Source organism: Acomys minous (genome assembly GCF_964271855.1).
Source record: "Acomys minous genome assembly, chromosome: 4".
Lineage (NCBI taxonomy): Eukaryota > Metazoa > Chordata > Mammalia > Rodentia > Muridae > Acomys > Acomys minous.
The window spans coordinates 46,854,286-46,874,406 of NC_140486.1; the positions used below are offsets into that span (position 1 = coordinate 46,854,286).

General features: G+C 45.9%; 1 long non-coding RNA gene across 1 annotated transcript in view; it reads right to left on the reverse strand.

Annotated features, from left to right (window-relative positions):
• Window positions 1-13,945, reverse strand: part of LOC311596672 — a 28,948-nt gene extending 15,003 nt beyond the window's left edge. Inside the window, exons 1-3 of the long non-coding RNA XR_014778921.1 lie at window positions 13,393-13,945; window positions 12,806-12,923; window positions 6,049-6,170 (exon numbers count right to left, since the gene is read on the reverse strand). This is a non-coding gene — a long non-coding RNA (uncharacterized lncRNA). The remainder of the gene's footprint in view (window positions 1-6,048; window positions 6,171-12,805; window positions 12,924-13,392) is intronic.
• Window positions 13,946-20,121: the final 6,176 nt, after the last annotated feature.

Here is a 20,121-nt window from a genome sequence, read left to right on the forward strand (position 1 = left end):
TAGGGAATAGCACTCTTATTTTAATAAGTACCACAGATAATCCTAATCTTCCAGATCTTTAAACCATTGCTTTGGCAAGATGGAAACTAAAATAATTTTTAAACCTCCCACGTGGCTGTATCAGAAGGGTTTTGTTCCTGGACTAGAGCTATAGCTCGGTGGTAGAGTGCTTACCTGAAATGTACAACCCTGTCCAATTTGCAACAAGGGGGGCCATGAGGGAGAGAAAGAGAGAGAGGTTTCATTTCTGCCACTAACAGTGGCTCCTGGGACAAACCACTTTGATTCAGCCCTCAGTGACCTCGGCATTCACTCTCTGACCCAGAAGCTCTCTGTAAAGTGACTCTTCCCACGATCTCATCCTACTGGTGGCCACACTTCAGTTGCCTTTGTAAACTTTCCCTCTGCACTTTCAGAAGGCTAGTAGGACTGTCACCCAATCAAGGGACTTTGCTGCCTCTACTTTAGCCAATCAGATTCTCTCTCCCAGAGGAAATTAAATTTGAGTCTCCTCATTTCTGCTCTCCAACCTGTCCTGTGCTTTCCGAAACCTGGGTTTATTGTGTTGTTTTTGTTTTGTGTCTCCCTCTCCCTTCTTTCCCCTAGCCATCCCTGGGGATCCGCAAGCAACCCACCGCCTTCTAGTGATTCCTTTGTTTTGCTGAAGCGAGCTGGTCTGCTCAGCCTCGCGGAGAGCCCAGTCTCTGCGAATGAAGATCTTTGATAGAGTGCTCTATATGATAATGGCACCATAGTTTCCATTCTTATAAAGCCACTGTGAATGATCCTTTTGTGATGACCGAGTCTATGACATGGGAGATCAAGCGCATATTTTAATAATAGCATCTTTGTTCCAGTAATTCTAGGAAGCAAAAAAAAAAAAAAAAAAAAAAAAACTTCAGTAGGATAAATGGTTATTCACTGTCTCGCTGAAATATGTTAAATTGAAACAGGCTTTGGCTAAATCTTTTTCTAAACAAAGGTTATTGTACTGGACCTCAAGAAGAGAAAGGATGAGGGAAAAAAGAAGAGTTTGGGCTCAGTTTAAAACAGCCCCCTTCAACCTCACTTATCCTTTACCCACGAATTTAAGAAACGTGCAAGTCTTTCAGTGTTTTTAAGAGGGCTGGAAATTGCATTCGGGATATCTGGAGGAAGCAGTCTTAACGGCTGACGTCTTCTCTTAGCAGCCATCGCTTTGCTCTTCCTTCATGTCTTGGTGGCAGATAGTACTGTGTGTTGTCATCACTGACACCCTCCTGATTCCACCAAGCAGTGACTGAACAGCTCCCGGGAGCCAGGCTCCATGCTTGGCTTTGCCAACATTGCCTCACGTAACCTCTGCTATGCCCTTTAATGCCAGCGTTATTGTCCCTGTCTTACAGGAAGGAAAGCGGAGGCTCCGTGAACTTAAACATCGGGGCTAATAAGCCATGGCGTTGCTTAAGCTGTGTCCTCATCATTAGGTCTCCAACCCAAGACAAATGGCTAACTGAGAGGCCTATTTAACATACCAAAGTGGACCTGGCCACCAGGTTCTCCCAACATCCACAGTCGCTCCCTGTCACAGGGTAGGCTGACATACCCTGCCCCCTATCCTAAACTTCTCCAGCCCAGGGCTGAGTGGCCTTTCCCTCTGATGCCGTTTTCTCTATATAGTCCAGCCCTTTTTGGTCACCCGGCCCTTTTGTCTACCCGTTCCTCTCCTGCTCTCCTCTCTCCCGTCCCCTCTCTCTTCCCATGACCCAGAGTCTCAGGGTCATGTTCGCTCTGGACTCCCCCAGATGTCCTGGCCTCTGACTACGCTCTCCCTTTTATCTACAATAAACCTTCTCCTCCACCACACTAGGAACAGTCATGTCCTTTTTTTATTCTTCCTTTTTTATTATTAGTCACTCAGCTTTCCCCAGGTCTTCTTTATACAATGCCCCTTTGCCATGAGTTAAGAGCATGCCCAGTCCAACACAACACTGTAGCGTGCTTAGTGAGACATTCCGTGTCAAATAAAACAGAAAATCATTTTACCACTCATGTCTTGCTTGATATTCCTGACTAGACGGTAAGTTTTTCCATAGGATTGCCAGGATACACCCAGGACGGGGAAGGTACTCAAAACATGATTATGGAACCAATGACTAGCCTGTAAGGGCCCTCAGACCACTGTGTAAGGAATCCCTTCGTGGGTTGGGGAATGGCTCAGAGCAGTGTTTGCCCAGCAGGCATGAGGCGGGGAAGGGAATGAAGGACAAGAGAGGAAAAGCTAATCTCATCTTGGGAAATGAAGACCCCTTGTCAGCCCATTAGAGCAAGGCAACTTGGAAGTGTGGCTAAGCCATCAAACAGTGCTGGGTGACTCCAAGCCAGGAGGCCTAGAGCTCTGCTCTGCTCTGCTCTGCTCTAGCTTCTGGATGCAGCCATGCTCTAGCCTGAATCGATGATGAGTGGAAGCTTCCAACACTCTCCTATGATCTGTATAAGGTAGAGGTCTGGGTAGCAGCCACGCCTTTCCCAGGGCAGGTTAGCTTTCAAAGAATTTGATTCCAGACAGCATGCTCTCCACCAGGGCCAGGGCATCATGTTGCTCTATCGCTTTCAGAACTTGAACTAAGCCTTGGTTGATAATAGAGCTACTCCGTGCACTTGCATCTCAACTCCTCACACGGGGGAAATCTCCCAGCAGGCACTTAGCCACCTGCTGAAGTTCCCCACCAGCTCCAGAGAGCATCCATTGGTAGTCAGTCTCCTTTTCTCACTGCTGTTCAGCTAAGTTTGGCCTTGAAGTTTTAGACTAGGTTTTGGCTGTGCCATGGGTCAGACTGTGAGCTTAGGCAGAACGTCATGATTGTTAAAGCGACAGAGAATGTGAGCATGGCTGTGACATGCCTAAAGCAGTGCCACATATGTGACCAGGAGGCTGAAAATGGTGGCTTCATTGCAGTAACAGCACTGCTGGCTTTGTGCACACACTTAATGCTTAACAGTGAGAAGTCCAGTGTCTCCTTGTTTTAACTGACAGGTCTGAGCTGAAGGCACCCTTCAACTAACTAGTTAACTTTCTCAGCTTAGACATTGGAATGAAGAGACATTCTTCTCTGACCACCCTTGGGAAAAGGTTCATATACTCTTAAGTCTATGATCATTCAGTACATGTGTATTCAGTATGCATGATTATATACATGTCAGAATGTGTACAGTTATGCATGTGTATGTAGGTGTGTGTGCAGGTATGAATGTATGTGTGTGTGTGTATATATATATATATATGTATATGTATACATACATACATACATACATACATACATACATATACATACAAGTATGTGTATGGAAACAGATGTTGGTGTGATGATTCACTCTAGTTTCATTTATGTTGCTGTGATAAAGCTCCTGACCAAAAATGACATGGGGGAGAAAAGGGTTTATGTGGCCTACAACTCTGGATGATGGTCCACTACTAAAGAGAAACCAGCTCAGGAACTTGGAGTAGGTCAAATTATATCTACAGTCAAGAGCAGAGAGACCAAGAACTGAGGCCAAGAATTGAAAAGTGGGACCTCATAAACTATAAAGCTTCTTTAAACAAAACACAAAGAGAAGGGGATTTGCCCATGCTGCCTAATTGCGTCCCATAGCTTTCCCATTCTTACATAGTTCAGTACATAATCCTGGCCTACGGATTAGTGCCACCCACAGTGGGCTGTGTCTTCCTACAAGAATTAGTGATCAACACCATCCCCAACAGACATACCCACAGACCAACTCGGTCTAGGGAATCTCTCAATTGATTCTCTCCTCTCAGGTGACTCTAACCATCATAGGTGCCTGCTTTAATCACTCTCTACTCATACTTTTATTTTTAACCAAGGCAGGGTCTCTCACTGAACCCAGAGTTTGGATAGTCTAATTAGCTAGGTTTCCCCAGGGATCCCCTGTCTCTGCCTCTTTGTGCTGGTATTATAGACAGGCTGCCACACCCACCTGGTTTTTTAAAATATGGGTGCTAAGAGTCCAAACTACAGTTTTCATACTTGTACAGCAAGCACTTTGTCCACTATGATATCTTTGCATCTCCCTGGATCTTCTATTCTTACAAAGATTGCTCTGATCATTCATCAAAGAAAACTAGCACTGACTGAGCGACTGCCCAAACTTTCTGCGTCTATTTTAAAATTCAATAGAAGGCATGAGACAGGTTTGATTTTGAACAAAGTGAGAAGATGAAACACTACTCTGTCCTTTTTTTCTGTTCTTTTTCTGTGCTGGAGGTCAAACCCAGGGTGGTTCACATCCTGGGCAAGCGCTACACCGCAGATCCATCCCCAGCCCTCCTTCCCCCAAAACTACTCGCAGTCGCTCTTTTACTGCCTTCTCTGTCTCCTTTTCACTAAATCACTAGTCGGTGATCAGCGGTTTTAACCAGATAATGTCAAAGACTCAAGATAAATTGACTATAGCCAGGCCACTTTCAACTAAAAAACAAAAAAACCTGTTCTTCTTTTTCTTTTTCAGACAAGCCTTGCAGTGTTACCCAAGCTAGCCTCAAATTCAGGTTCCTGCCTCAGCCTCTTGAGTAGCTCTGATTAAAGACATGCACCGCCTTAGCTGAACTGAGCTGGAATAAATCTTAACACTAACATGTGTTGGTCAGCTTTATATCACTATAACAAAATGCCTGAGATACTAACTTGTTAAAGAAAAGGTTTATTGGGTCTCTTTTGGTTTTGGGTATTCTGGTGCATCAGTGATTGGATTCATTGCTTTTTGGGTCTCTGGTGTGGGCAATAGATAGCAATGGTGCGGAGCCACGACAGAGCCAAGAAGAAAAACAAAGCAAACAACAATGACAACAACAATAATAAACAAGGGTTAATGTCCTTTGTTGGCATACATCCATGACATCAATATTTCCCACAAGGCCCCACCTGCTAGTGCCACCACCTTAGTGGCCAATTCTTGACACATGGGCCTTGGTGAGGCAGTCACATCTCAAATGTATCAGTTACTTCACCTACTTCTGTAACCAGATGCCTGATGTACAGTGACTTAAGAGAGGAAGGATTTATCTTGGTTCGTGGTTGGGGGCAGCGTGGTGATCTCAGCACTCAGGGATGTGACAACAGGGGCATGGGCTGCTTGTCCATATCTCAGTAGACCAGGAAGCAGAGATAAATTCTGGTACTCACATGGTTTTCTCCTTTACCCTCTGCCTAACTTAGCCTGTACACACACGCACGCGCGCGCACACACACACACACACACACACACACACACACACACTTGTACACGCATACATACCTGTACACACATACCCCTACATACACATGTATAACTGTACACATTCCAAGTTAAAAATCAAATTTTACTATCACCCCAGCTATAAAAAGTGCCAGGACAACTTTTCTAAGATTAATTGGCCACAGGCCCTGTTTGAGCTATTAGAATGCAGGCAGTGCTTTAAAAGAACTAGAATGTGACTGTCCTTGTCATCCTTCTCTCTACCCGTTGACACTGATCCGATCATGCAATGTGAGAAAAATAACTTTTCTTCTCTGTGTTAAGCCCCTGATGCTTGGGGGCTCCTCATGTCTGCGCACTGTCTCTCCTGTCCCAACCCACATGGCAGAGACTTGAGCACAGCTTGCATGTGTAACAGATGCTCTTACTGTGCTACGCCTAAGAGTTCCCATCTGAGGCTACAACTACCTTCCAGAAGCTTGCAGTCCAGTGAACCGAGAGTGAACCGAGTTCTGACTTATGGTCAAGATCAAAACAGCTTTAACTAACTAGCAGAAAGATCCCAAAGGGGCCTTCTTCTCTTGGCAATGACAGGTTAAAAACAAGCCCCCTAAATCTGTACCCTTGACTGACTGTCCTCACCTGTCCTCACCTCAGCTGTCACTGACAGCTGAAGAGACGCCACAACAGTTCCTCATCTCCAGGCACTTCCTAGGTAAGATGGAAAGCAGGGACGACTCTCAAGCTGAGAATACTTTTTAAAAAAATCACTTATCCAAAGTGGCCTCCCTCACGGGAGTATATTCTTCATACCTCAAGAATCTGTAGAGAAAGGGTTCAAAGTCAATGCCAATCATTTTCACGTCGTGTATGCATGCCAAGGCAGCCTCTTCACAAAGGAACGAGAAGGTCTTCTAAATATTTTCTTCTCATAGCTAAAATATAAAATAGTTATGTATTACTTTAACTAAAATTCACACTGGAAATAGAAATAAAGATCATTTATCAAGAACCTACTACTGGGCCCTATGAGCCGGAAATTTGCATATGTCATTTTATTTAATCCACAGCATAAATAAATTACATAATGTATTGGGGCTATCCAGGGAAACAGAACCAGTCGGTGTGTGTGTGTGTGTGTGTGTGTGTGTGTGTGTGTGTGTGTGTGTGTATGTGTGCACGTGCATGCACATATATATCAAGAACTATTAGAAACTGGCACATGTGGTTAGGAAGACAGGAAATCCTAAGGCCTGCAGTGTGTAAGCTGCAGAACCAGCAGAGCCAGTGATTAACTCAGTCTGAGTTCAGAAGTCCAAGGACTGGGGTGGCTGATGGTGTCCCTCCCGGCCCCAGTCCAAGGTCTAAAGGCAGGAGAAGATAGAGGCCCTGGAGCCAGCAGAGAACTAGTACATCCCCTCTGTCTTTGTGTTCTATGTGTATTCTCAGTGATGTTCACTGTGGTAGTTAATACTAACTGTCAGCAAGACAAGGCTTAGAATCGCCCATGAGGTGAGAGCATCCAGGCACGCTGGAAAGATGGTCCAGATCAGCTTTCCCTCTGGGCATGCCTGTGAGGGATGCTCATGATTATGTCCATCGAAATGAGAGGCAGGTGGCATCTGCTGGAGGTGGCCCAGATAGAAAGAGGTCCAAGGGGAAAGCATTAGCTTCTTCAGCCTTCTAACGTGAGCTGAAGGCCAGGAGCTCTCAAGAAATGCCCCAGGCCTTTGCTGCTGAGGCATCCAGCCTTGTAGCTGATGCCTACTACCTTCTCTGCCTCTCCAGTATGAAGGCAGTACTTGTTGGACTGCCCAGGCTATCACATGCAAGCTCTTTTTCAGTATATTTATTCTATCAATCCTGCTCCTCTTGAGAGCTCTGACTAACACACCCAACCTCATATGGAAGGACAGAGCTTCCTTATTCTTTCTACCCATTTACAGGTAATTTCTTCAGGAAACACCCTTACATACACACTCAGAGGGAAAATTTAAAAAAAAAATTTTTTTATCAGTATCTCTTATCCTAGTTGAGTTGACACACTAAATTAACCATCACATGGATAGTTATTATTACCTCTTCACAGACTAAAAGAAAAAAAACTGAATAGGGTCAAATAAATAGCCAAAGTTCAGCCAGCCTGGAGGCTGAAGCAGGAAGAATTATGTAAACCCAGAGCCTTTTCCCTCACTCCCGCTTCTGGCCACAGTATCGTGTCTCCATCCCACAAGCAAGACGCAAGCTCTTTAAGAGTTCTTTTTTCTTCATTTTTATTGCCAGTGACCAGATGACATCATTTCTGGTCTAAAACCAATTCTACTCCAGTGTGTTCCCCCAGGAGATCCAGGCCCCCAACACCTGCTATTTCTTCCTGTCTCTACACAGAAGACCCTGGGAAGAAACAAACTCAAGGAAAACAGCAAATGAAAAGTGATCCAAGGGAAAAAAACTGCCTGCCCTTGGGAGAGAGAAGACATTTTTGTCTTCGATAATGGTGAGTGATTAATTAGCCTCTGTGGAAGAGAAAAGATGAGCTAGGCCTGTGATGGAGATCAACACTGTGAGACCAAGGAAGGGTGCAATCAAAGGCTACAGCCAGGAAACAAAGGACGGACGGGAAACAGGATTTCTTTTTTCCAGTGTCCAGAACAAAGCTGACGAGAAGTTTGGCAGGATAAAGGACCGCCATGTCACATTTCCAGTGGAAAAAGCACTTCGTACTCAAAGCTGCAGATACGTGGAAGAGGTGAGTCGTGAGGAAGGTGCTACATAATACTCTTTCTGAGAATTACTGTTTGCCTGTAGTCCTTGTGTGCTACTCCATAGAAAGCCAGGAAGGGCAGAATAGTCTAATGTTGCTTATTATGGGATGTTAGAACTGAGAACCTACACTCTTTCACCCATCTCTCCCTCCTTCTTACATTGCTGCTCTCTCTTATTGATTACCTCTTCCACTTTTCTTGGATTTTGTTGTTTGTTTTGCTTTTGAGAGCAGGGTCTTACTATGTAGCCAATACTGACCTCAAAATCTCTATGTAGCCCAGTCTGGCCTTGAACTCATAACCTCCCTCCCTTAGCTTCCCAAGCACAGGAATTACAGGTGTGTGCCACCACACCCATATTTTTTCTTCCTTCCTTCTTTCTTTCGTTCTATCTTTCTTTCTTTCTTTCTTTCTTTCTTTATTTATTTCTTGTTTAGAGACAGGGTTTCTCTGGGTAGCCTTGACTGTCCTGGACTCACTTTGTAAACCAGGCCGGCCTTGAACTCACAGACATCCACCTGCCTCTGCCTCCCAGAGTGCTGGAATTACAGGCATGTGCCACCACGCCCAGCATCACACCCGTATTTTTTAAATGTTTGTTTTTCTCTTTTTACTGATCGTGGTGTAGATTATCCTCAACGTCTAGCCTACAGCTTGCTTCCTCACGGTACTCCCCTCAGCGTCATCCCACGGCAGAGCTATCTAGCCCCTGTCTATCCTCTCTTACTACTAACATTATTCTAATTAAATTAGAAGTGGGAAGGTTCCAGAACTTATTACGTCTCCTGGCCTCTCTTACAGTAGTCATATAATGTGATTCTGACAGGAACAGAAGTTGCTATATTACATTTCTGGACATTTTCCCTAAGAGAGAAACCAACTCAACATGCAAGTTAGTTCTGTCCACACTCAGCCCTTTTTTTTCTTGGCCATCTCTGGATAGATAGAGCTCTTTTTTATTTGTTTGTTTGTCTCTCTGTGTAGCCTTGGGTGTCCTGGACTCTCTTTGTAGACCAGGCTGGCCTCAAACTCACTGCAATCCGCCTGCCTCTGCCTCCCGAGTGTTGGGGTTAAAGGCATGTGCCACTCATGCCCGGGTTCTAGATAGAGCTCTTGAAAGCTTGCAACCAAGGACCATATCCCACCTGTGGCAAATTAGAAAGTGAGGCGTAACATGTGGCCCCAATGACATTGATGAGCTTTGCCTCCAGATGCCTCGTTCCCCATGTGGAAAAAAACAAACCCAAAGTCAGCAAAATATTTCACTGACGCTCCTGACCCCAGGGAATAGGTATACATCCTTGATTTCCCTCTCAAAAACACAGTATTCTCCTCCATGCACATGACTCTACAATGATTTGATGAATAGCTTAACTCTCTATTAAGCGTCTAGGCTCCATGAACTGAGGGACTTCTCTGCCCAGAAAGCTAAGCAAAGTGACAACCAATGGATTCCATTGGCAATAGCCCATGGATAGTTTGGGGAAACCCTTTGGAAGGAGCTAGAACCATGTTGAAATATTCAAAGAGATAAGTAGAAAGTAAATGTAGTTCAATCAAGCAGATGATATGCCTGATCTTTCAAGTCATCTCGGTTTTACTGTTGTTTTATTCTCTGAAATGAGGGTTTTGTCTTTTGTTTGTTGGTTTGGTTTGGTTTGATTTTTGTTTGTTATTTATACTATTGAAGTAGGACCTCACTACGTTGTCCAAGCTGGCCTTGGAGCTCACTATGTACACCAGGCTGGTGTTGAATTCATAGAGATCCTCCTGCCTCTGCCTCCCCAGTGCTGAGGGTAAAGGCACATGCCACCATACCGTGCCCAGGCCTGGTATGAGTTTTTGCAAGAGCCCTCTGTATCTTGACTTAGTGTAGGCTCCCTCAGAAGCAGGTCGGGTAACAAGCATTGAGGACACCAGAAAAGGACTGGGCGCGGAGAGAAGACAAGAAGGCAGCTGGTCATAAATGTGCTATCAAGCAGTGACTATAACAAGTGCCTGGAGCCTAACATCTCACAGAACACCTCCAGGAAGCAGGGAACCACCTCACATGCAGAAAGAGGGACCTGGGGCTCACCTGCCAGCACCCATCACTTGCTGGATGAGGCCACTCTCTCTGGCTTGCTAATGCTTTGATAACCTTCAGGGCAGGCAGAAGAGAGCTGTCATTTCTGGAAGGTCACTCAAGCACCGAAAGGGTAGGTTTTGACCATCAGAGCTGTTCAGCCCTCCCCAAACAAGGTTGCCTGAAGGGCATTGACAGCCTCGCCTGCAACCCGTTGAGTCAAGGTCGGTCACCAGTGTCATATTTCATAGGCACCTAATATCCATATGCATCTAGATAGCATATGGACACTTATCTTTTATTTAAATTTATTTGAAACGTTCATAATGTGCACACATGCCACGGTGTGCATATGGAGGTCCAAGGACAACTGTGGATTTGAGACCTCCTCTTCCATCTTGTTGGAGACGCACTCTATTGGTGTTTGCCACTGGGTACACAAAGCTGCTTGGCCCTCAAGATTCCAAGGATTCTCCTGCCTCTGTCTCCTCCATCTCTTATGGAGGAATGACTCCGGGATTACAGGCATGCTACTGTGCCCAGTTTGACCTGGAGATCAAACTCAGTCCCTTGTGCTTGTGTGGTGAGTACTTCACTCACTGGGCCAGCTCCCAGCATGTTTTTTGTTGTTGCCTTCTTGTTTTAAAATCTAGCCAGTAATATGTCAGATTTTTAAATTCCTCTTCTACTTAATGTTTAAATCCCTGGCTCCATTTGGTGGCAGTAGTATAATTTATAGAATGCAAAAGAAATTACTTCTTCTACAAGATGATTAATAAAGTAGACTGAAAACTATAACTGCACACCAGAATTGAAAACTAGTGAGGACTGTCGAAAACTTATGAAAGGATGATGGATATTTATTTACTTGCAGTTCTTCGGACTGAACTCAAAGCCTTGTACCTTCTAGCCAAATGCTCAGCCACAGCTACACCACCTGCCTCTGCATTTAACAAATATCTACGGCTGCCCAGCACTCTTCCTGGCACAAGAGAATAGTAAGCAGCAGAGAAGGCACAGGTCCCATTGGTCCCCACAGTGGCAGGGTAGTAGTGGCTGCAGGTTTTAAGCACTTGAACATCACACAGCCTTGCCTGCCTGCCTGGAAAAGCTCCACCAGCCTTCAGAAATGCACGCAACAGCAGATGGCTGTGGATGATGCAGGGAGGCCAAGATGTCAGGAAGTTTTCAAAGACAGGAAGAATTCCTTGAGCCTTAGCAAAGACAAAAAAAAAAAAAAAGAGGCACAAGAAGGAAGCCGGCCTGTCAGCAGTCACCTTGGTGCTTGCTCCCTTACTACTGTCCTATCCCACGGATGCTCCAGAGCTGGACTTGCCATCTGGGAGCAGGAAGGATGGAGAGGAAGTTGAGCTGCTGCTGGATGCTGCCAAGCTGTCCCCAAAATATGCTGTCTTGAGTGGCTGCCTCACTGTGTAAGAAGACATAAAATCCAGATGGTGAGTTTCTGGATTTTAAATTTCTATAGAGACGTCACATTTTCCAGCACATCCTAAGTGTGTGTATGTGTTTGGTGTGTGTGTGTGTGTGTGTGTGTGTGTGTGTGTGTGTGTGTGTGTGATGACTGAATATCATCAACAAAGGCCAGGAATGAAGATAAAGACCCGAGTTATCAGCTATGATTGGCTCAACTCTGTGTTCTTAGGCTGAGCATGTTATGGGTAGGAGCTATTGCTGGGCTGTATTCAGTGTTGTGAAGCCCTAAGGGACTGTTCACATATGTCAGCATGAGTCTGTGCTGACAGAAACATCACAGCCAATCAAGGGACAGTCTTAGCCAAGGAGCCACAGACCAAGGACAGAAAACCCCCCAAACAATTGACTCAGAAAACAAACAGATCCTTATTTGCATGAGACTTAAGCTGCATGTTGATTAGAAGTGTAGTCTCTGCTCACATAGCAGTCCATCCTTCTGCTTTCAAACTGTGTTGGCCAAGTCTGCAAACACTGACCTGCCATGTCTCTACACAGTGTGGGCCCTGGAACCCTGACTAGGAACAGCAAAGGAATGAAAAATTAAAAAAAAAAAAAAAGACAGACACACATACAGAGAAAGTGAAAACCTAGGATCCAGTGGTCTGGGCTCTCTGATAGAGAAGCCACAGCACCCCGGAAGCTCAGCATGTTATATAGAGTTGAGTGGGGAGGTGGGGTTATTGTACGTGGCTGATACAGATAAACAAGGAGGCAGGTTATTACACACAGCTGAACGGGCATGCAGGTTTAGCTAATCTCAGCAGGAGAGTGTTCTCTGGAGAAGAGCAGTCTTCAGGTCATAAATATAGGAGTGAAAAAAAAATAAAAATAAATATAGGAGTGGGGAGAAAGGTACTGTGGGCATCTTCTGCACACACTATCAACACTCACTCTCAGACCAGAAGAAGGCTTGGCCATGCCTCTGAGCCTCACCTGGGGTGGGGGGAGGCTTGGCCATGCCTCTGAGCCTCACCTGGAGTGGTTAGGAAGAGATCTTTGTGACTCTGAGGCAAGAAAACAACCTTCCTGTCAGGCAGTCAGGGATCAAGAAAGGAATAAAAGTAGGTGCCTCTAGCACAGTGGTTCTCAACCTTCCTAAGCCGTGACTATTTAATACAGTTCCTCGTGTTGTGATGACCCCCCCCAACCATACAATTATTTTGTTGCTACTCTGTAACTGCCAATCTGCTACTGTTATGAATCATAATGTAAATATCTGATATGCAACACCCACCCTCTAATTTACCTTCAGGTTGAGAACCACTGCAGTCTACCAGGAGCTGGTTGGATCAGAGGGCATGATGTAACCTTGTAGGTGTTAAAACTGTCCCAGGACCAAACTAGACAAGGGCAGTCCTTCCTTCCTGTTAGGTTTCAAACAGGGGACAAATGACTGTAGTGCCTACTTAACATATCAAAGCAGACCTGGCCACCAAGTTCTTCCTGCACCCCCTTAGTCCCTACCCGTTACAGTGTCCTCCGGGCTGGTATACCCCACCCTTCCCCTGAACCTCTCCAGCCCAGAGGCTGGCCTTCCCTCCCCCGAGCTCTCCTTCCCTATATAGTCCAACCATTTTGGTTACCTGGTGCATTTCATTCACTCTCTTTGGGCCTCCTGGCTGCTGTACCTGCTTCCTCTCTCCCCATCTCCCTTCTCTCTTCCCCCCATCCCATCCTCACACGGCCCTGGTCATGGTTATGTCCACTCTGGACTCTCTCAGATGTCCCTGCCTCTGGCTATGCTCTCCTACATGTCTATAATAAACTTTCTCTTCCACCATTCCTAGGAGCAGTCATGTCTTTTTATTTATTTTTTTCATTCACTCCCCTCACCTGTAGTGTTATAGGACTGCATATCTTCCTCCAGATGCAGGCCACTGTGTTTGCTCTCTTGCACCAAAAGGCAGGCTGCTATGGCTCTCGTCAAACACCAGGATGAGGTCATGCTGAAAGACTTGGTCTGAGAGTTGGCCTTTGGCTCTGAGTTCCTCACAAACCTCACAAGAAGAGGTATGCAGACAGATGGACAGACGAACTGCGGATCTCAAGATCAGTCTTCAAAGTGGAGTCTCCTCTGGGGAGTGTACACCATATGAACCCCATGCTCTGCCACTCACATCGCCTGCAGAGACTTGAAGCTGGTTGCCATGTATTTGGGGACTTTGCTTTGTAAATCAGGCAGGCAGACAGAACATCGCACATGGCATTGTTCTGAGATTCTAGGGGTGAAATGCCTAGCCAGGACACTTTTGGATACCATATCTAAAGGTAAAAGGAAAGCTGCTGTCAGCAGGGGGCTTCCGCAGTGAGTGTCGGGACAGCAGGTGTATTGGAGCTTCAAACTCAGCTGTGTGTGAGCTGACCCACCACTTCATTATTCTAAAAGAAATCAAACAAAGCCCAACTGCAGGCCTCGTTCAATCAGGATCCCAGGAGACGCGGTCTGAGTTATTACCTCAGCTACCTTACTCACCGGGTTTCCCAGCGTACCCTTACCTTAAGAGGACCCTGTAACTCAGGAGCCTTGTCCAGGTTCCCATGGGAACAGGAAGCCTGAATGCTGCACCTCTGCAGTTCCAGGGTATAAGACTCACACTTGGGACCTGTCCTAGAAAGTGGTGCTGCTTAACACACACACACACACACACACACACACACACACACACACACACCTAAAGCAAGAAAGGAAAACCAAGAGTCTCAGGTCAGTTACCCCAGTAAGAAGTCATGGTCCCTCTTCCCCTTGGTAGGGAGGCTTGGTGGCACTCAGAGAAAGCATAAGCAGGCTACCAAGATGAGACTTGATAGCCTATGACCATATAGTAGGGGAGGAGGTCCCCCTCGGTCATAGACTTAGGGGAGGGGAATAGGGTGAAAGTGGGAGGGAGGGAGGAACGGAGGAACGGGAGGCTACAAGTGATGGGATAACAATTGAGATGTAATCTGAATAAATTAATTTTTTAAAAATCTAAAAAAAAAGAAGTCATGGTCCCTCACTCAGAGCTTGACTAGAGTCAATGTTCAGATTCAGAACCTGTTGACTGAAGACAGAGATGGGTCTTGATAAGAAGGACCCAGTAGCAGGATAACACGTATATCTGGTCATCACACACTAAGGAGATGGAGTACCCCAATGTTCAAAATACTCCAAGACAGATCTGAGGTTCCACAAATGCTCAGACCCATGGGGTCCTCTATTAAAGAGGAGGCTTTAAAAGGTCACGTTATGGAGGGGAATGATGGGAACATCTCTGTGAGACTACCCAATGATCGCTGCCCTTGCCTCTGAGGATGAGATTAGGGTTGGTCAACTTAGCAGTTGGGATAAGTACCTACATTGAACCCATGGCCTGAAGAATGAAAAAAAAACCATTAGAGCTATCAGCTCCCCTTGATCAAGACAGTAAGCCAACAAAATAAATAGGGTGGAGACAATAGTACTATTAAAAATCTAAGAGAGGGGTCAGGGATGTAGCTCAGTAGAGTCTTTTACTGGTCTACATGAAGCCCTGCATTTCATCTGTAGCACCACCCAGGTATGGCGGTGCATGCCTGCGATCTCTCATAAGGTGGAAACTGATGGATCAGAAGATCAATGACATCCTTAGCTACATAGTTTGATTCCAGGCTGGGCCATGTGAGACCCTTGTCTAAAACAACAACAAAACAAAACAAAAACCCAGCAACAAAACTTGTAAGCCATCTGTGCATGGTGGCTTGTTTCTAATCCTAACATTTAGGAAGGCGAGTCAAGAGGAACACCTCAAGTTCAAGGCCAGGGGCTACACAGTGAGTTCCAGGCCAGCCTGGGCTACTGCAGCATGTCCTGTCTGAGAAGACCCTGAGGGATGCTAGGCTCACAGTCCTTATCACACCTTCACTGACTCTGCGGAGGACCAGATGGGGCTTGGAGAGTGACTGCAGTTGCAAGGTGGCCTTGGGCCCAGTGGCAGTGATGAATACTTCAGCCAGAGCAGGTTAATAAGGGCTCCCCTACACAGGAAGCCTATAGCCACTGGCTTGATTCATATGTTCTTTCCTATTCTAATTAGAAAGATGATCTATACCCTCTTACTTTATCATAAAACTGATAACTGATTTTTTTTTGTCACTAGGCTATTTTAAGTCCCCTGTTCTCGTTGTCAGACAGCACGAAGAGCACTGTGCTCCCTGGAACTCCCACAGAATAACCCCAGGGATACATCCTGTCGACAGGCATCATGCTGTACTGACAGAATGCACCAGGAGTGACTAACCGCTGTGGGAAAGTTTGCTGAGACAAGGGTACCTCACAGAGGGGACAGGAATGCTATAAAGACTCAAGTGCTGTTACTTGCCATGGACGTGACAGGCTTGTCTCCTCTGAGGTAGAAGACACTGCTGCAGGTGCCAGTGGAAGAATGTCTGTGAAGCCCTGTGATTTCACAACAGGGTCATGCTGTCCATGACACACAAGCAGACACTGTAAGAGAAGCCACTCCGAATGGGCACAGGACCCTGGTGGACACGGGGAAGAAACTGATCATCTGTCTGAAACTACCTGTTACGAGCTGGGATCTGTGAATCTACCAAGTGACCAAGTTGAACAAGTTTAGAGTGGTGTATGGATAGCGCCAACTTTTGTTTGTTTGAGATGGGATTTCTCTGTACATGTAGCCTTGGATATCCTGGAACTCACTCTGTAGACCAGGCTGGCCTCAAACTTAGAGATCCACTTGCTTCTGCCTCCTGAGTGCTGGGATTAAAGGCGTGTGTCGTCACTGCTGACCAGCTATGGAATCAGCTTTCATCAACAGACGGCAAGACCCTCAGATCCTCTGTCACAGTGGAACAAGCACCCCCTTCCCCCCACAACAGGAACCTTTATTATGTTGGGGGGTCCTTAGAACAACCTGAAAGAAGAGAAGGGCTTGCTGTGAACCATAATGGACTGCCTTGGTGGCTAGACGCCAGGCAGTATGACACAACAGTGTGTTGCTGCTACATTCAGGAGTGGTCTCGAAACACAGCGAAGGCAGAAATCCACCCACTGGGTAAAACTGACACTGTTGCATATGCTCATTATTTTGTGTTCAAGGGTGAGAGAACACAGAGACAAATGGGCAGAGGAGCACACGTGGTTTATCACAACAGGAGCCTGGAATGTCAGAGACAAGATCTGGGGCCCAGACATGTAGATGGACAGGTTAGAGTAGGCACAAGATAAAAATGTTTGCATCAAATTTTGATGCCCACCAGAAAGCACCCTCCATGGAAGAGACACAGAAAAACCAAGTAGACAAAAATGCCTCAGCCAGATGAGCCAGATGCATGATGGGTAACAAAGAAGGGGGACTCATTGAAGATGCCAACAGCATGGTTCACATTTGCCATACTATGGCTGATCGAGCTACATGCTCAACTAGGAGGTAACAACAGCCAATCCCTAAGCTCATATTACAATCTAATTTGTGTCCTCCCACCTACTCACCAATGTTTAAGTGAAGTCGCTAGTATAGGCTCTAATCCGGTGTGACTGGCATCCTTACCAGAAGAGATTTGGGGACAGACATAATCAGAGAGGACAATGGAACAGCACAGGAAGATGTCATCTCCAAGCCCATGAAAGCAGCCTGCACCAGCTCTTCCTTCAAGGCCCTTAGCGGGAACCAGCACTGCTGACACCTTTGCTCTTGGCCTTCTAGCCTGAAGAAACAGGAGCTAGTTAGTTTCTGTTGCTTAGGTCATCTACTCTGGCACATCATTACCTCAGCCTCAGTAAGCTCACAGCTTCTGACATGGTGTTATTCCTCAAGGGTAATCGGGGACGCTTTCTATATTGGAAGGCTGTGCTGGGTAGTTTTTTGTCAACTTGACACAAGCTAGAGTCGTTAGAGAAGAGGGAGCCTCAAGTTGAGAAAAAAATGCCTCCATGAGATCTGGCTGAAAGGCATTTTCTTAATTAGTGATCAGTGGAGGAGGGCCCAGACCATGGTGGGTGGTTGCCATCCCTGGGCTGTTAGACCTGGGTTCTATTTAAAAAAAAAAAAAAAAAAAAAGTAAGGCTGAGAAACTCACGGGGAGCAAGCCAGTAAGCAGCACCCCTTCATGGTCTCTGCATCAGTTCCTGCCTCCAGGTTTCTGCACTGCTTGAGTTCCTGTCCTGACTGCTTTTGATGATGAGCTGTTACATGGAGCTGTGAGTGAAATCAGCCCTCTTCTCCCCCAAGTTGCTTCTCATCATGGTGTTTGCTCACAGGAAGAGTAACTCTAACTAAGACAAAGGTCATCGCTTCATTTTTGTGGAGAAAGGAATTTACTATTCGGAGTTTGGGAAAGGAGTGTGTGGGGATGGAGGCTTCATACAGCTATAGTAACCCTAACTGAGAAAGGTGAGGCTCCATCATCACCAGGCAAGCCACAGAGATCTGCAGAAGTGATAACTGAAGGTGAAAGGAATTGTAAGTAGAGAGGGAAAAGGGAGATTAAAAACGTATTGATGAGATAAGAACCAATGGATGTAATTTGTGCCCCTCCCCGTGTGTGTGTGTGTGTGTGTGTGTGTGTGTGTGTGTGTGTGTGTGTGTATGTAAATACGTGATGACCAGATACACATTGGGTACTGTTTCTCAGACAGGATCTTTCCCTGCATTCTAGGCCACCACTTTCTAAGTGGGTGCTAGGGATCCAATTGAAGTTCTCTGTTTGCCTGCCAAGCACTTTACTGCCTGGGCTATCTCCACACCTTGTGATCAATTCTGACTTCCTTCTAATGTTTACCCAAGCAACAAAAACCAACAGGGCTATGAAGGAGCTGGGCATGTATAAAGGAGTACAGTTAGGAGCATGACGTTGGGTTATTAGAGCACAAGGCCTCCCAGCCAAAGACTGATAATATCAGAAATTATGAAGCCAGGTCATTTTCTAGCCAGTGTGGACTTCTTTGGGAGCAAGCCCCTGATGGAAGTGCCAGGAAGTCCCCTGAGCTGCACTGCAATCTACAACCCTTCCTACCCCTCTCTTCCTTCTCCTCCTGCCTCTCACGAAGCCTGAAGGTTTTCCTTAACTTACTCCTGCCTCTTGACCTCTTCATCTTTCCCAGAAGTCATAGCCAATAAATCCCTGGCACTTTCTTGGCATCTGTTTCCCCAGAGGTCTTACTCAAGGGGCCAGCCTTCCACACTGGGATGGACAAGGACCCTAGAGCTTGCATGGTCTTGAAGGAGAGAACAGAAACAGAGGGCGAGAAGCATACTTTCTGACACACAAACAGGGACTGTGGCTCTTCTGTAGCTATGCTGGAGAGAGATGAGCACCCTCAGAACAGAACAGAAGACAAAAGATTGTGGAGCCTGCTCAGGCTCCTTTGCTGCCATCTCCCCATATCTAGACCTCTGAATATTAGCAATTCTGGGCTCAGCCCTTGGCTACTTCAGTTGCTTCTTTACAGAGATCCCTGAATAAAGAGTCTCATGGACTTATGTGGAGATGCTGAGGATGCTCAAATTTATATGACAGGTCATCAAAAATACAGGCTCTATGCTACAAAGCGTGCAACAGAGAAAGAAAAGACAACCCATGGGATAGGAAGGAATGTTCGGGGCACCAGTACCAGCTAAGAACTTGCATCCAGAGTATGTGAGGGACCTGGCTACTCAATCCTAAACAGGCACACAACCCAAATGAGAAAAATAGGCAAGTAATTTAAATAGCTACTTCCTCCAAAGTAAATATACCACTGACCATTAAGGAAAATGAGAAATGTTCAAAATCCTTACTCATTGGGGAAAAGAAAACCAAAACCACGGTAAGATTTCATTTCCCATTCACTAGCTGGAATATACAGTCAAACCTGTTGACCACCGGAAGAGACCGGAACACTCATGTGATGCTGATAAGATGGAAAAGTGATACAGCTGCTTAAAAGGTGGTCTAGCACTTCCTTTAAGTGTCAAAGTACCCTATGGTCCAACATTCCTAAGAACACCCAAGAGAACAAAGAGTGCATGCACACACACACACACACACACACACACACACACACACACACACACACACACACACTCTCTCTCTCTCTCTCTCTCTCTCTCTCTCTCTCTCTCTCTCTCTCTCTCTGCTGTAACCTGTATGTAAGCATTTGTAGCATCTTTAATTGGAATCTGCTTAAAGGTCCACTGCGTAATAAACACATGAGCCAACGCAGGGGGTATTTTTTGGCTACAGGAAAGGATGGATTTTGATGTTCACGAGTGGACCTTAAGAACTGTGCACTGGGATGACAGGCTGGCCAGCATACCTGCATGGCATGTATGTGGGTACTGGGGAATCTCAGCTCCAGTCCTAACCCTTATTCAGCAGCTTCCTTATCCACTGAGCCAGCTCCCTGGCCCCCACCATTGCCTTCTTATGGGTCAAACTCTAATACCCAAAACTTAATGCACTGATGACGACTGAATATGACTTTAGAGGCCATCAGGGTAGCCTCTAAAATTATCTGAATGGTACCATTAGAAAATACCAAGAAAGACAAAGAAAACACAGGGTGTGCATATGGAGAAAGACCATGTAAGGACACAGCAAGAA